This window comes from Nomascus leucogenys, chromosome 13 (genome assembly GCF_006542625.1).
Source record: "Nomascus leucogenys isolate Asia chromosome 13, Asia_NLE_v1, whole genome shotgun sequence".
In the NCBI taxonomy this organism is placed as follows: Eukaryota; Metazoa; Chordata; class Mammalia; order Primates; family Hylobatidae; genus Nomascus; species Nomascus leucogenys.
In genome coordinates, this window is record NC_044393.1 from 87,444,932 (window position 1) to 87,458,136 (window position 13,205).

At 46.8% G+C, this 13,205-nt stretch overlaps 1 pseudogene; it reads left to right on the top strand.

The window, feature by feature from the left end:
* Positions 1-4,687: 4,687 nt before the first annotated feature.
* Positions 4,688-6,242, top strand: LOC100583694 (annotated as a pseudogene).
* The last annotated feature ends 6,963 nt before the right edge of the window (positions 6,243-13,205 follow it).

The window sequence follows — 13,205 nt, forward strand, 5'->3', positions numbered from 1 at the left end:
ACCATGGTTACCATGAGGAGGAGAGTAAGAGCTAAGTAGACCTGTGGGAGCCATTATTATTATTATTATTAAATTTTATTTTAGACAGAGTTTTGCTCTTGTTGCCCAGGCTGGAGTACAATAGCATGATCTCGGCTCACTGCAGCCTCCGCCTCCCTAGTTCAAGCGATTCTCCTGCCTCAGACTCTCCAGTAGCTGGGATTACAGGCACGTGCTACCATGCCTGGCTAATTTTTTGTATTTTTAGTAGAAACGGGATTTCACCATGTTAGCCAGGCTGGTCTCGAACACCTGATTTCAGGAGATGCACCCATCTCAGCCTCTCAAAGTGTTGGGATTACAGGCGTGAGCCACCACACCTGACTGGGAGCCATTATTCTTTATTCCAAGCTTCCATAGCGGTTAAATTTTTTTTTGTTTTTTTTTGAGATGGAGTCTCGCTCTGTCACCCAGGCTGGAGTGCAGTGGCGCAATCTCGGCTCACTGCAAGCTCCGCCTCCCGGGTTCACGCCATTCTCCTGCCTCAGCCTCTCTGAGTAGCTGGGACTACAGGCGCCCGCCACCACGCCTGGCTAATTTTTTGTATTTTTGGTAGAGACGGGGTTTCACCGTGGTCTCGATCTCCTGACCTCGTGATCCGCCCGCCTCGGCCTCCCAAAGTGCTGGGATTACAAGCGTGAGCCACCGCGCCCGGCCACGGTTAGATTTAAAAATAAATAATACTGTGAAACAGTCACACGGAAGGTATTATAGAAATTGTAAATCTCTAAACAAATATGTGGTTATTTAATAAATCAATCAGTTCAATTGGCTTTTTTTAATTAAAAAATGTTTTTCCTTTTTTTTCTTTTTATTTTCTAGAAGTCTTAGCATTGCAGGATAAAAAATGTTTTTTCTTAAAGATGCAGGTTTTGCTATGTTGCCTAGACTGGTCAAGGACTACTGGGCTCAAGGGATCCTCCCACATCAACAAACAGGTACCTGTCACCCTGCCTGGCTCTCAACTAGCTTTTTGGAAAAGTTTTCTACCTGCTAGTCTTGGGCTGGGGCAGTGGTTCTCAAAATGTGGTGTGAGAAACCCTAATGGTCCCTGATGCCATTTCAGGGGGTCTGTGAGGTCAAAACTATTTTTAAAATAATACTGATATGTTATCTGTATTTTCCTCCCATTCTTTAATGAGTTTACAGTAGACTTTCCAGGAGAGAAAGAGGGTCAGGAAGTTAATGAGATAGATGGGACTACGGGAAGTAGCAAGATTTTTCACTGTCTAGCTTTCTTGTTGTATTTTAATCTTTAAACCATAAGAATGTGTTACCTATTAAAATATATACATTAGAAAATCTTAAAGATGAATACTTGTGTAATCTCTGGGTATGCGAGGTGTTCCGGTTGCCTTGAATGATGGAGAAGTGGAGCTGTGGCCCCACCCAGGTCTATGTTATATGACAGAGAAATAAACTTGATATTATTTGAGCCACTGAAATTGTCATATCAGCCTAACTCATAACTAAACTAATAGAGGCTTAAATGTCTCTTCTTCTTCTTCTTTTTTTTTTTTTTTTGAGAGAGGGTCTTACTCTGGGGCCCATGTTGGAGTGCAGTGGCGCAATCTCAGCTCATTGCAACCTCCAACTCCTGAGTTCAAGTGATTCTCATGACTCAGCCTCCCGTGTAGCCTGGACTACAGGTGTATGCCACCACACCTGGCTAATTTTTGTAGTTTTAGTAGAGAAAAGTTTTCGCCATGTTGGCCAGGCTGGTCTCGAACTCCTGGCCTCAGGTGATCCACTTGCCTTGGCCTCCCAAAGTGCTGGGATTGGAGGCATGAGCCACTGCACCAGCCGAATGTCTCTTAATACAGCTCCTCTCCAACCAATTATGTTATAGAATAATAAACAAGCATTCAAATAGATTTTATAAATCTATAGATGTCCATATGTATTACTGGGCGCCTTTATCTACTTGAGGTGCTATAACAAAGTACCATAGACTGGGTGACTTAAACAACAGAAATTTCTCTGTTCTGAAGGCTGGGAAGTCCCAGGTTCTAGCCAATTCCATTCCTGGGGAAGACACTTCCTGGCTTGCAGACAGCTGTCTTCTCCCTAGGCTGTTACATGGCCTTATTATTTATTTATTTATTTATTTGGTGTGTGCCTGTGGAAGACAGACCATAGCTCTCTTTCTGTTCTTGTGAGGATACCAATTCTATTGGATCGGGGCTTGTGATAAAATAAATATATATTTGATCTTTGTCCCAGTTTCTGACACAGAACCCCTAAAGTTCTTGTAATTTCCTGAGTGATAAGGGTGCTAGGAGTACCTTTTGTTCCAATATTTGGTCTTTGACCCTGCTTGCAGACACAAGAACTTCTAAAACTCTTGGAATTTCCTCAGGGATGGGGAATGGGGAAGGGCAGTGCCTTTTGTTATTCATAATAAGCACCTTTTAACCATAGAAGATTTGTGGTAAGGATGTGACTCTTGCAAGGTGGAATCTGGTAACCAGAAAGACCAACACTTGGCCGGGCGCAGTGGCTTACACCTGTAAACCCAGCACTATGGGAGGCCGAGGCAGGTAGAGGTCAGGAGTTCAAGGCCAGCCTTACCAAGATGGTGAAACTCTGTCTCTACTAAAAATACAAAAATGAGCCAGATATGGTGGTGGGCACCTGTAATCCAATCTACTTGGGAGCCTGAGGCATAGAATTGCTTGAACCCGGGAAGCAGAGGTTGCAGTGAGCCGAGATCATGCCACTGCACTCTAGCCTGGGTGACAGAGCGAGACTCCATCTCAAAAAACAAAACAAACAAACAAAAAAAACCAACACTTTGTTATAAATAAAATTTTGTTGCTGCAAAAGAAATAGCACTCGAATATAAAATTTTCTTTTTAATTCTCAGCAAGGCAAGTTACTTCTATAGAAGGGTGCGCCCTTATAGATGGAGCAATGGTGAGCACACACTTGGACAAGGGAGGGGAAGGGGTTGTTATCCCTGACACATGTGGCCCTTGCTGCTGTATCGTTCTGCTATTGGCTGTTGTTAGACCACACAGGCTAAACGAATTCCGATTGGCTAATTTAAAGAGAGTGATAGAGACAGTGGCTTGGCGGGAAAAATGGTTATGACAGAGCAGGTAATAGGAATGAGTCAGGGTGGAGTAGGAAATCAGAATGAGTCAGGGTAGAGAATGAGTCACGGTGGAGTAGGTAATCGGAAAAGATTGCTTTACGTGGAAGTTAAGTTTAAAAGTAGAAGGCAAAGAATTGAACATACTGACATATTAATTCTTTGAAGAGAAATTTATAGCTGGGCGTGGTGGTTCACACCTGTAATCCCAGCACTTTGGGAGGCCGAGGCGGGCGGATCACGAGGTCAGGAGATCGAGACCATCCTGGCTAACACAGTGAAACCCCATCTCTACTAAAAATACAAAAAATTAGCCAGGCGTGGTGGCGGGCGCCTGTAGTCTCAGCTACTCGGGAGGCTGAGGCAGGAGAATGGCAAGAACCCGGGAGGTGGAGGTTGCAGTGAGCCGAGATCGCGCCACTACACTCCAGCCTGGGCGACAGAGTGAGACTCTGTCTCAAAAAAAAAAAAAAAAGAAAAAGAAGAAGATAAATTTATAACTCATATTTAACAACTTCCTCTTCTTGCATTTTTCCTTTCAGCTTTTTCTTCAAACTCCTTTAACATGTCTTGGCTTAATTGTTCTGCTTGATTTTCCAAAAGAAGGAGCTTCCCTGGTTAAGGTGGAGAATAGTTAAGGGAGGTCTTAGCAAGTACCATTTCTATGAGCCTCGGCACCAACCCACGGATGCATGATATGACACAGCACCCGACAAGATTAAGTACACCTATTACGGCTACGAGGGAGGTAAGAATCGAGGCTATTATTACTCCTTTCCATTTACCGAACCACTTTTCTAGCCATCCTGTAAAGGGATCATTTACCCACGAGCTGCTGGCTAACTCATTGGATAGAGCAGTCAGTCCTTGCAATGCCTTTGTTATACTTCCATCAGGGGCGGTGTTGAAGGTGCAACATTGGGTTTTAATTATGACGCAAACTCCTCCTCTTTCTGCTAATATGTCTAAGCCTATCCTATTTTCCCAAGCCATCTGGCTAGTAGCCTCTAACTGCTTAGCTATTCCTTTTACAGCATCTCTAGTGTACTTAATAAATCGCTGTTTATTGTAATAGATGTAGTTTATCCAATCTACATTTTTATTAATTGTCACCCACCAAAATATTGACTCAAATCCTGCAGTTATTTCATTTCGGGCTTTAAATTGATCTGGTATTCCCCGTGGGACTCCAATTGCGTCTAAATAGATGTGGAGTCAAAAGACCCATAAGGGGCTTCTCTCATTTTATGATGTCTTATTTTTCCTTCCTCTGGTTGATGAAATGCCAGGGTGAAAGGGATAGCCAATTGGACTAAAGCACAAGTGCCACTCCAGTTATTTGGCAGTGTCCAGTAAAGGTCCACCACAATACCACACATCCGCTCGGGGATGAACAAGGGCTGACTGATTGGTAAGCTCTTGAAAATTCTTAAGCTCGAGCCTGCCCAGCCTGCGGTGACAGCATGGCCACGGCATGGCATCAGCAGCAGCGGCAGCAGCAGCGGCTGGCAGCCACGCAGGTGTTTATGTCGGGTCGCGGGGTCTCACGGCAGCATGGCGCACTACCTGATCAGAGGCGGCACCGGCTACATGCCCGAGGACGGGCTCATGGCGCAGCAGCTCTTCGCTGGTGCAGCAGCTCGCGACGGCCTCACCTACAACAACTTCCTGATTCTCCCAGGATTCATAGACTTCATAGCTGATGAGGTGGACCTGACCTCAGCCCTAACCTGGAAGATCACGCTGAAGACGCCACTGATCTCCTCCCCCATGGACACTGTGACAGAAGCTGACATGGGTGTCGCGATGGCTCTGATGGGAGGTATTGGTTTCATTCACCACAACTGCACCCCAGAGTTCCAGGCCAAGGAGGTGTGGAAGGTCAAGAAGTTTAACGGAGCTTCATCATGGATCCCGTGGTACTGAGCCCCTCGCACACCGTGGGTGATATGCTGGAGGCCAAGCTGCAGCATGGCTTCTCTGGCATCCCCATCACTGAGAGAGGCACCATGGGCAGCAAGCTGGTGGACATTGTCACCTCCCGAGACGTCAACTTTCTTGCTGAGAAGGACCACATCACCCTCCTCAGTGAGGTGACGACACCAAGGATTGAGCTGGTGGTGGCTCCAGCAGGTGTGGTGCTGAAAGAGGCAAATGAGATCCTGCAGCCGTAGCAAGAAAGGGAAACTGCCTATCATCAGTGATCGCAATGAGCTGGTGGCCATCATCGCCCACACCAACATGAAGAAGAACTGAGACTACCCTCTGGCCTCCAAGGATTCCCACAGGCAGCTGCTGTGCAGGGCAGCTGTGGGCACCTGTGAGGATGACAAATACCGCCTGGACCTGCTCACCCAGGTGGGTGTCAACATCATAGTCTTGGATTTGTCCCAAGGGAACTCATCGTATCAGATCGCCATGGTGCATTACATCAAACAGAAGTACCCCCACCTCCAGGTGATTGGGGGCAACAAGGTGACAGCAGCCCAGGCCAAGAACCTGACTGACCCTTGTGTGGAAGGGCTGCATGTGGGCATGGGCTGCAGCTCCATCTGCATCACCCAGGAAGTGATGGCCTATGGTCGGCCCCAGGGCACTGCTGTGTACAAAGTGGCCGAGTATGCCCGGCGCTTTGGTGTGCCTATCATAGCCGATGGCGGCATCCAGGCTATGGGGCACGTGGTCAAGGCCCTGGCCCTTGGAGCCTCCACAGTGATGATGGGCTCCCTGCTGGCCGCCACCACAGAGGTCCTCAGTGAGTACTTCTTCTCAGATGGGGTGTGGCTCAAGAAGTACCGGGGCATGGGCTCACTGGATGCCCTGGAGAAGAGCAGCAGCAGCCAGAAACAATACTTCATCGAGGGGTATAAGGTGAAGATTGCGCAGGGTGTCTCCAGCTCCATCCAGGACAAAGGGTCCGTTCAGAACTTTGTGCCCTACCTCATAGCAGGCATCCAGCACGGCTGTCAGGATACCGGGGCCCGCAGCCTGTCTGTCCTTTGGTCCATTTTGTACTCAGGAGAGCTCAAAGTTTCAGAAGTGGACCATGTTGGCCCAGATCAGAGGTGGTGTCCAAGGCCTGCTCTCTTATAAGAAGCGGCTAAACTGAGGACAGGGGTGGAGGCCGAGGTGGTGGAGGGGGCGCACTCCAGTGTCCACCTTTGGGCACAGCCTCCCTCCATAACTGAGTGGTCCACAGATTTGCAGTATGGGTTCCCCAGCTCCTTTCCAGGGAGAGAGGAGGGGTCCAGAGGGGTCCGTGGCCCCTCGCTGGGGAGCCAGGGCACTCAGGCCTTTCTTGCTGCAGCCTGCTCCAGCCTGGCCCCAGCCCTAGGGGCTGGTGGCCCCTCCTGGCTTCTCCCGTAGGGCACCTCCCTGCCCCCAGCCCCCCAGGAAATGGTGCTCTCCTGGCCCTGCCTCTGGCCCTTCCCGGGCCACTGCCCCCTCAGCCATGTGGCACTTCTGAGCTCCTGACCTAGGCCAAGGGGAGGTCTCTGCCCCCTTCCCCGGCCCTGGACTACCCTTGGGTCTTGCTCCTCAGGCCACTTCCCTGCTCCTGGGGAGGAGGCTGCCCTGGTCATGGCCACCTGCCTGTCATTCCTGACACACCACCGTCCCTGGGTGTACCGTTCCTGCCCTCTCCTCAGCTGCAGTTGAAAGCTTTAACTTTGCACACTCTGGGATCACAGTTGCGTCATTGTGTATTAAATAATCAGAATAAATCAAGCAGCTCTCAAAAAAAAAAGAAAGAAAGAAAGAAAATTCTTAAGCTCACTGCATCCCTTCAGGTCTCCAAGGAACACTGTTTCCTCCCTGTCATGAGAGACATGAAGTGAACTTAGTGCTGGGAAACGGAAGCTGGATGGCCCTCAGGGGCTGTCCCGCAGGGCGTCAGACTTCAGGATATAGCAGAGAGAGAGCTTGGCACGACTTATTACCCCAGGCTGTAGAATTCTGGAAAAGAGCTACCATGCAACCCATGCCCGGTCGACTGGAGGACCACCCTAGTGGAAAGGGGACAATCTGGGCTTCTGGCCTGCCGTGCGCACAAGCATAACAGTTGCTTTTGTTTAACGTGTGGACGGAATATTTGATCCATTACAACCAGGCATTTTTGTCTTGGTATCCTGTCTCAATTGCCAAAGCTTGTTTTACGTCTTTAACTTCTACCATCACTATCTTGGCCTTGTTGTTAGATAGAAGAACAATGGTTCCGCTGTGAGGTTTTGGAAAAAGGCTTAGAGGAAGGTGCAGGCAGTGGGGGATCAAAGAAATGCATTTATTTTTTTTTTTTTTTTTTTTTTTGAGACAGAGTCTCGCTGTGTCGCCCAGGCTGGAGTGCAGTGGTGCGATCTCGGCTCACTGCAAGCTTCGCCTCCCGGGTTCACGCCATTCTCCTGCCTCAGCCTCTCCGAGTAGCTGGCACTACAGGCGCCCGCCACCACGCCCAGCTAATTTTTTGTATTTTTGGTAGAGACGGGGTTTCACCGTGATCTCGATCTCCTGACCTCGTGATCCGCCCGCCTCGGCCTCCCAAAGTGCTGGGATTACAAGCGTGAGCCACCGCGCCCGGCCGAAAGAAATGCATTTCAAACAATCCAATAGGGTCTGTCCCTGAAACCTCAGCCTCCATACCATAAAACTGGCTTATAGAAGGGAACCGATTTAGGCCGGGCGCGATGGCTCAAGCTTGTAATCCCAGCACTTTCGGAGGCCGAGGCAGGCGAATCACGAGGTCAGGAGATCGAGACCACGGTGAAACCCCGTCTCTACTAAAAATACAAAAAATTAGCCGGGCGTGGTGGCGGGCGCCTGTAGTCCCAGCTACTCGGAGAGGCTGAGGCAGGAGAATGGCGTGAACCCGGGAGGCGGAGCTTGCAGTGAGCCGAGATTGCGCCACTGCACTCCAGCCTGGGCGACAGAGCGAGACTCTGTCTCAAAAAAAAAAAAAAAAAAAAAAGAAGGGAACCGATTTAGAAAAGGGGAAGAACTTTAGGGGCTTGAGATAATAACCTGTATAGGATTGCACTGGTTTAGCTGACAGTTGGGGGTGCTGTCCCTTTAGTAAAATGAATGTATGGTTTTAGGAAACTACAAAAACTGGTTGGGGCAGTCCATCCTTGCTCTTTTGTGGTCCACAGAACGTTGGACCAACTACAGCACAAAAGCTCTACATCGAGGCGGCAAGACTCCTGGTTGCCACGGGGGTCTTTATCGAAATCTCCCCGGATTAAATGGTCCCAATTCACTAATGCCCAGTCTGAGAAGAGCCAGGAGGCACAGAGGTACTTTTCTAAAGTAGAGGGCTGTCTTTGACTTAACAAGTCCCCACAGGGTATAATAAGGCAAGCATCAAATGCAATAGTTTGAGGCAAAATGGACTTGGTTATGTTAATAACTAGATGGTCAGCAATAGAGCGAGGAAAGAAGAAAGAGTAATAGAATAAATGAAAGAGAGTTAAGTGTTTCTTAGCTTTAGTTTGGTAGGGTTTTTCCCTGGGACTATGGCCCATGACCATAGTCCCAGGCGGTGCTTTCTTGACTGGTGTGGTGAGTCATCCTCTCTCTGCTGTGCGGACTGCGGTTTCAGTAGTTAGGAGCACTAAGTAAGGACCTTCCCAGGCTGGCTCGAGCTTCTCCTCTTTCCAGTTCTTGATGAGGACGTGACCCCCAGGCTGATGCTGATGCACCGGGAACTGCAAGGACGGCACCTGTGCTAATAGACCTTTAGTTTTAAGATAAGAGAAAATAGAAGATAGACCAAGTATATAATTTGTAAGGAATTGATCTTCTGTTTCAAAGGTAGGAATATCAGCAGTGGAGTGCAAATAAGGTAATCCGTAGAGCAACTCATATGGAGAAAGACCAATATCTTTCCGTGGTGCAGTTTGAATTCTCAGCAGGGCGATAGGAAGACACTTGGTCCATGGCAATCGAGTCTCTAAGACTAATTTGGTTAAGTGGTTCTTTAGAGTCTGATTCATCCTTTCTACTCTCCCTGATGAGGGGGTGTGCCAGGGAGTATGGTGTTCCCATCTAATGTCTAATGTTTGGGATAGCTTTTTAATAACGTGTGCGGTGAAATGAGTTCCATTGTCTGAGTCAATATTTTCTATTAGTCCGAACCTGGGTACTATATTTTCAGTTAGGACCTTAACTACATTATTGGCTGTTGCATTTGAAAAGGGGGTAGCTTCGACCCAGTGAGTGAGGTGGTCTACCATCATTAGTAAATATTTTAGATGACCTATTGGAAGCATTTCTGTGTAATCGACTTGGATACTTTGGAATGGCCTTAAGCCCGGATTCCTTCCCCCGAGAGGTAATCTTTTTATAGTATGTTTATTAGTTTTCTTAAATACTAAGCAACTATCTGTAACCTGTTTGGCCAGGGTATAAATTCCTATACAATCATAAACTCTGAGAACTGCTCTCTAGTCTGGCAGTATCCATTTTCCTTCTGAATTCTCTTTGGCGCCTATTTTTATTAGTTTTTCTTTTTCAGTAGAAAAGAAAATGGGGATTATGGTAGGAGGAGGGAGGCAGGGAGTTAAGTGAAAAATACACATTTCAGAAGACACAGCAGCCTGCTTGGCTACCTGATCTTCTAGGTTATTTCCTCGACTTTCAAAAGAAAGGCTTTTCTGGTGTCCAGGAACATGGACAATAGCTATTTCTTCTGGCAACTGAAGATTATTCAATAGTTGGGTGATCAGCTCTTTGTGAACAAGGTCTTGACCTTTACTATGAATGAGACCTCGTTCAGCACAAATTTTCCCAAACGTATGGGCCACTCCAAAGGCATACCTGGAATCACTATAGATGGTTCCTTCCTGGTTCTGCAAGTACTTTAATGCTTGGCTGAGTGCCAACAGCTCATACATTTGAACAGACCAACTGTTGGGCAATTTTCCTGATTCTATTTCTACAAGAGTTTCTCCATCAGTCACTGAATACACATCGTGTCTTTTTTCCTCAATCACCTGGGAGGAACCATTTATGAATAAGTACCATCCAGTCCGGAAGGGGGTTTCTCCTAGGTCTGGTCGAACCTTTGTATGGTAATCAATTAAATCTAAACATGTATGTTCCCTCCTTAGATTTGGATTCCCTTTTAGGAAACCTGCTGGGTTGAGTGAATTATCAGTGGTCAATGTTAAATCATCCTTTTCTAACAGAATGGCCTCGTACTTTAAGATTCTCGAGTCAGTAAGCCATCTCCCTGCTCTCTGATTTAAGATAGTTCTAACTTGGTGAGGAGTGCTTACTGTTAATTTTCCTCCAAAGGTTAACTTTCTGCTCTCCTCGACTAGTATTGCCGTAGCCATGATGGACTGGATGCACTGGGGCCATCCACAAGTGACTGGGTCTAAGACCTTTGATAGGAAGGCTACGGGGTGCCGGCAGCCTCTGTGTTCTTGAGTCAGTACTCCTAAAGTTACCCCACTGTCCACATTAACAAAAAGGTGGAATGGCTTTTCTAGGGAGGGTAAGGCTAAAACAGGGGCAGTTATGAGCCTTTCCTTCAGCTTCTCGACTTGATCAACTTCCTCAGAAGTCCACAGGAGATGGTTAGGCTTCTCCTGAGCAAGTTTTTGATATAACAGTTTACTGTGTAGTGCATATGAGTCAATTCATAAGCGGCAGTATCCGACTAACCCTAAACATTTCCTGACTTATTGTTTAGTTTGAGGCAAGGGTAGGGACACGATTCCCTCGATTCATTCGGGCCCTATTCTTCACTTGCCTGCACTTATTAAGTGGCCTAAATATTTAACTTTGGGCTCTACATACTGAAGCTTTCTTTTTGAGACTGTAGCTCCTCAAACTGCAGATGTTTAGGAATATGTGTAGAGAAGTCAGTTACCTTCTCTATATCTTCACCAGATATAAGAATGTTGTCCACGTACTGAAGAAGGCATATTTGTTCTGGGATGACAACTTTTTCTAGTACTTGTTCTAAAATTTAGCCAAAAAGATTAGGGGAGTCTGTGAACCCTTGGGGCAAGACTGTCCATCGATATTGTTGTTTCTGCCCTGAGTGGGGATCTTCCCACTCAAAAGCAAATATATCTCAGCTATCTTCAGCCAGGGCACATGCCCAAAAAGCATAAACCACTGATGATTATATGGAATCTTGCTAAGAATAGTGAAAGGATCGGGGACAATAGGGTGGGTAGTCTGGACTATTTGGTTGATAGCTCTAAGGTCCTGTACTAGCCAGTATGACCATCTGATTTCTTGACTGGCAGTATTGGGGTGTTATAAGGGGACATACAGGGCTCAAGAAGCCCATCCTTAATGAGGCCTTTGATTATAGGTTTCAACCCTATCCTACCTTCTAGGGGAATAGGGTATTGCTTCCTTCTTACTGCTTCTCCCGGGGTTTTTAGCTTGATGTGGATTAGAGGGACTTGGAGTTTCCCTCAGTTTCTGTCTTTGGACAAGACATTAGGATTAATATATTTTTCATCTGCGGTGGTGAGTAAGTTTAATGAGGTGAGGAATCCTCTTGGGCTGACTTGTAGACCTATGGCCAACTTTAACATTAAATCTCTCCCCAGTAAATTATTTCCTGCTTCAGGGATTAACAAGAACTGAATATGAGCTGAGCAATCCTGGTATCTAATTTCTGTGCTTTCTAAAATTTTTGCTGTAAATCCTTCCCCTTTTACCCTGGAGACTAAAAGTTCCTCTGAGGAGGAGACAAGATTAGATGGGGGAAAAAAACAGAGGAGCGAACAGCCCCTGAATCGACTAAGAAGGTGATAAGCTCATGTTTAGGCCCCACCTCCAAATTTATCAAGGGCTCCTAGTGAGACTCAAGATAAAAGAGACAGAGCCCCTGACCCCCCTATTCTTCCTCGAAAGTCATGAGTGGAAGGGCTTCTTTCTCCTTTCTTAGTTCAGGACATCCTCTCTTGAAGTGGCCTGTTCTTCCACATCTATAGCACCTATTTTGTCCTTCCTCCCTCTTAGTTCTGGGATTCTTTAACCCTGCTCCCCCATACTCTTTAGGGGGCATGGTAGACGAGGACCTTGGTCCTCCAGATGGAGGCTGGGGTCCTTCAAAACAGGGTTCGGACCCTTTATAGTTTCTGGCTCCCTGGAAACTTTGTCTAGAAGTACCTGGGTTTGGAGCCATCTGTTGGAAGGTGGAAAACATAAGTTTTGTCTTTTGTTTCTGTTTTTCTTTGTCCCTTTTCATGTATAATTTCTGAGCTTCCTTGAGAAGCTCACTTAGGGGACGGTCTTCCCAATTGTCTATCTTTTGTAACTTTTTTGAAATGTCTGGCCAAATTTTAGTGACAAATTGGAGTTTCAACATTCCTTGCCCAAGGGGATCATCCAAATTGAGGCCTGCATATTGCCTCATTTGCTCCCTCAGTCTGTCTAGGAATCTCATAGGCCCTTCCTCCTTTTCCAGTTGTATATCAAATGCTTTAGAAAGATTTCGGGTTTGGGGTACTGATTCCCAAATTCCTTTAATTATCATCTCCCTTAGGTCCTGCATATTTTCCCGGTGATCTGCATTGTTATTGCCCCACTGGGGGTCTCAGGTACTGAATTTCTGGTCCGTCGTAGGAACGTTTTCACTGGGAGGATGCTCACGTTCCTAAACTACCATAGCAGCCCTACAAATCATACTCCTTTCTTCCCCTGAAAAGAGGATGCCCATGATGGACATTAACTGGACCCAAGTGTATAACTGAGGTCCTAAGAAATGGTCAATTTGGTCTGCCACTCCGTAAGGGTCATCTAGTAGCAGTTTAAGCTCCTTTTTAAAATTCCAGCCTTCTGAACTGGTTAAGGGAGCATTTACAAAGCCAATGGCCCCCTACTCCTTGTGGTACCTCTTTCAAAGGGAAGAGGGTTGGGGTCAACCTCTTAGGTACAGAGAGAAACGGGAAATTCTGAATATCTTTTTTACATTGTTCTACCTCATGCTGAAGTCCTTTTAGAGAGGGGTATTTAAGTTGGGAGGAAACAGGCTGGTGCGATGGTAATTCCCAAGAATCAGGGTTATAAGGAGGAGGGATAACGTGAGTAGAGTGGGGATTTGGAACAGGAT